Source organism: Corvus kubaryi, unplaced genomic scaffold (genome assembly GCF_017639235.1).
Source record: "Corvus kubaryi isolate FWS band 111438036 unplaced genomic scaffold, C.kubaryi_AGA036_p1.0 65109, whole genome shotgun sequence".
Classification (NCBI taxonomy): Eukaryota; Metazoa; Chordata; class Aves; order Passeriformes; family Corvidae; genus Corvus; species Corvus kubaryi.
In genome coordinates this window covers 52,704-57,324 of record NW_024581772.1, presented here as the reverse complement: position 1 = coordinate 57,324, position 4,621 = coordinate 52,704, and positions in this window count along the sequence as shown.

Below are 4,621 nucleotides of genomic sequence, written 5' to 3'. Positions count from 1 at the left end.
GCCGGGGCAGGGTCGGCGCCCGGCCGGGCTGCGGCCCCGCGGGCTCCCGGCGCTCAGGCCCGGCCAGGGGCGGCACACGCCATGGCAGCGCGGCAGCACCGGCAGGAGGAGCGGGGCCGGCGCGGGCCAAAAGGCCGCAGAGCGCCGGCGGAACGCGGCCCGTGCAGGAGGCGGGGCCGGCCCGGCTGCGGCGGGAGGAGCCCGCAGCGCCCCGCGGGCAGCGACGCGCCCGGAAGGGGCCGGCGGGAGCACACCCGCCCCGGGAGCGGCGTCACGCCTCGGGGAGAGGAGCTGCGGCACCGGGATTCTCGTCTTGTGTGGTTTTAAAGGAACGGGGAGCCGCCCGTGCCGCCATCAGGCCCCAGCGACCCCCGCCTAAAATAAAGAGAAGGGCAACGGAGCTGGTGAAGGGTCTGGAAGTGCAAGTCCTGCGAGGAGCGGCTGAGGGTGTTCAGCCTGGAGAAAAGGAGGTTCAGGGGTCACCTTATCGCTCTCTACAACTCCCTGAAAGGAGGGTGTAGTCAGTCTCTTCTCCCAGGCAACCAGTGTCAGGACAAGAGGACACAGCCTCAGGCTGCACCAGGGGAGGTTTAGGTTGGACCTTAGGATGAATTCCTTCACAGAAAGGGTGATCAGACATTGGAATAGACTGCTCAGGGAGGTGGTGGAGGAAAGACTGGATGTGGCACTTGGTGCCATGCTTTGTATGACAGAGAATGTTTAGTCATAAGTTGGGCTTCAGAGGTCGTGAAAGCCATGACTAGAGTGAGGGCTCATTCGGCCTTGCATCCCCCCACCCACAGGCACCCCAGGCTTAGAAGTTCAGGCCCCTAGTAAATGCCAATTCCATGTGAGAGAGGCACAGAAACAGAAAATTGCTTGAAAACAAGATGAGAAGGCAGTAGGCAGTGCTGTGTAGTTTAAAACCTGGGTTGCAGGCCACGATCATTAATCAAATTCACCAATTAAAGGACAAAAATATTAGACATGACATATCTGAGCCCACAATGCAGTTTCAGGAAAAAAATCCATCGCAGCACCCCATAAAGAAAAATTGAGGTGGAAATAAATGATAGTGTGGTTAGTAAAGGAAGTCATAAAATCATGGTTTGTATTTTTGAGGGTAGGCTTTATGATCAATTCCTACACTCAAACAAGGTAAAGAATAAGCAAACATGAGCCTGGTATTTTAATGTAAGTTTTAAGTGGAATTTGCCTAGACGTTGAAAACCCACTGAAAGGATCCACACTCTTTAAATCAAATGTTTTTCTGTGGGAATGAATGGATAGACTTCAGGCATGCTCAAATATTGTATTTTGAAAACACTGTGAGCCTAGGAGTAAACTGCTTGAAGTTACCCTGGCTGCTTCCCAACTTGCATACCTTGGAAATTAAAGGTTTATTCCTCTAGTCATATTGTAGAGTTGAATTGACCAAAGCTATGAAGAGGCCCTTGCCAGACCATGAAGTTTTTTGGAGGAATGACTTCTCTATCACCAGACGCTATTGCTGTCACAGCTGTGCTAGCAGTCAGGAGCTGAGTGTCGAACCAGCATTGTGTGTAAAAGTCAAATACTTCTGTTATGTGTTCTGCATGTGTTAATACAGCTGCTTCTATGGTGTGTTTTGCCCTACAGCCCGAGGGAAAAGGAAAATTGAAAAGCAGCTGAACATGTCACCAAGCCGTAGGCCTTCATACTTTCTGTATGCTTTGGAGTCTGGCTGTAGTTTGCCTTTCTTCTTGGGCTCAAGAAGAGACATGCTTTCAGATTTCTGCTGAGTTGTCTTCTCCTTTCATGGAAATTATAGTAATAGGAAGTAATAAATGTTCAGGTGTGCTATCAGGCACAGAAGGAGACTGAACTTCTGTTATGTTCTGGTGAAGTCCTCTAACCATTAAAATATGGGATAAGAGAATGGGACGGGATATTTCTTTTCTTGTTGTTGCGAGGAAGACTGACACTCCCTACTTCAAGCCCCCAGCTTGGCTCCTAAACCATGTTTGCCTCACGGTGTCTAAATGCCATGAAATTTAAGTTTTGCCTCTTCTTAAATAAAACTTAACCATCACTGGCATTTGTCATTCGCTTAATGAAATTCCATCTGGGAAGAAGTAAAGCAAGAAAGTCAGCTGTGCATTGATGCATTCTCTTACAGCTGCAGTCCTCAAAGACTTCCACTAGATGCCTCTATTGTTATTAAACTTCTGAAATGTAATTCCTGTTTAGTCTAACCATTTAAGTCATGTTATCAAGACCTTTTCTCTTGATGTTGCAACTAAAGTACATGATTTGCAATCACTAAAAAAGCCCCCAAGCCCATTTCAAAGCACACATCTCATCAGATTTATACAATATACAAAGCAACTTTATGTTGCTAGTTTCTACGATCATTTTATTAATTCATAACCCCCTCCCAACTACCAGTCAAAAAAGGGTCACATGTGGACTCATATGCAAAAAGTAGACATCTGAATAAAACATATGTCCTTCCAAGTGATGACTGTACTGTTTAAGAAATAAGGAGGCCTGTGCAATGGGTTGTTGGCTCTGTGGTGACGCACACTAAAATTCGATTTCTTCAATTGCAATATTCAAGCTAAGACTACAAGGAAGGATTTCTTTCCCACTTTTTCCATTTGGGTATTAGTACAGCTTTCTTGTGGAACACCCTGTATCCTGGCTAAGAAGCTAATTATTCCATTCAAAAGAAGTCAAATTCTGCTGTATAAACTGTAATAAGGGACGCCTCCCAATGGTACCCTTGCCCTTAAGCTACTTATAATAAAAGTCCAGAGAGGAATTGCTACTCTTTGGCAAGTTTGCCAGGTACCTGTTTTGCTAATTATTAACTGAGAAGCAATGTGGGTCCTGAAGGAGCCAAGGGAAGTTTGGTAATAAATTCCTTCTCTGTCTCCTAAGTAGATCCATCGAGAGGGAGATTTTCTCACAAAATATGAGACCTTTGTGACAGGGATCTTGTCTCTATAGCTTCCTGTAAACTGTCAGTCTTGATTGCTGGTGTAACACAATAACAATGCCAAATAAAAACATTTCTACCATCTGCTCTAAAGGGAGGAGCCTTGGAACCTCCCTACTAAAGTCACTCTGGAAAATGATGCCATGAGTCACTAGGAACAATGGTTCATGCATGCTCAGTTTTTCCTCAGTTTTTCAGCTTTGCTTACAATCACTTTGCTTGAAGGGCCTAAACTTTGAAGGTAATTCACTTAGTAGCTGGCATCCAGTAAAGAGTGCTAGAATAACTTCAAATAAGCCACAGGGGAGAGAGAAAGCTCGTGGGATTAGGCGGAGTATGCATTTCTTCATTCCTGAACATATGGTTGTTGCTTGCAAATTAGGAAACAACCTTTCTTTTCAGCGTCCAGATGTGGTGCTGCACAGTGGGTGGCTCCCAAGGAGGTTCCCTTTGCCCAGAGCAGCTCCACCCCACAGCTGAATAAAAAGGATGTTACCAGAAATGTCTATAAAGGCCTCTTTTTCCCATCTTAAAATAGAATGAAAGGAAGGAGATGATCCAGAATCAGGTCAGAAGCAGCTTCCCAGAAGGGGAAGAAAGAGTCATCAATGTTCTGTAAAGAACTCTGTATCCGGGTGTGCTGAATTCTGTGGAAAATTATTAAATCCTTCATTTTCAGAAAAAAAAGACCCAAAATCTTTGGCTCAACAAGTCGAGGGGAAATTATTTTTATGGTCCAGCACAGCATTTGTTCTCAGCTACCAAGTTTGGGATGTCCACTACTCCTGCTACAGAGCACTACTGAGGTCTGCTCCCCAGCTGACTGACTGCCAGGACCACATGCCACTCAACAGCTTTTCTGTCAGAATTTCTGCATTTGATATGTTCCCCTGCTAAAAAAAAAAAAAAAAAGAATCCAAGTCTACCATCTTTTTGAAAAGTCCTCTTCTTTATAGTAGTCTACACAAATTTAGTATACAAGTAAGGGTTAAATTAATCACAACCTAATAATTTGCAGTATATCCTGGTGGGGCTGGGTGAGCTGAGACGGCTCAAGTACAGTAAATTTGCAAGTGGTTTTACTAGTACGTGCAGTGTCCACAGTGTGGGGCTGTTTGCTAGTACATGTCAGTTGTGCAAGCCCAGGCTTTTTTGCTTTCAGGGCAGTGGCAAACACCACTGCTGCAGACTCCAGTTTGATTTGAAAACCCCTTGAAGTTCGTGTGCAGTGGACGCATTTGTTTTCATCATTTAAGTCATTCAGCTAAAGTTCTCTACATTTCTGTATGAAGTCAGATTCTGTTTATGAACTGGATGTAGCTAGTATCAAATATCTTCCCTGAGACTGACATCTATCCTACTCAAACAGGGTTAGATTGCCGTAAAGGAGCAGAGCTTCATTTATGTTGGACTGCTGTGCATTAAGCATCCCTGTTCTTCAGTCTGGGTTTGTTTGTAAGAGCCACAGAGAGAATTAAACAACATAGGAAAGACTTTCTAAAGAAGAGAACACAAATTTTGAATATAAGTATATCAGATATATCTGTGAAAAACTTTGATATACTCAGTTACGTTGTTGTCTTTATGCTCCGTCACTTTTCAGTCCAACAGTGTTGATTATGCTCAAGCATTTCAACACTT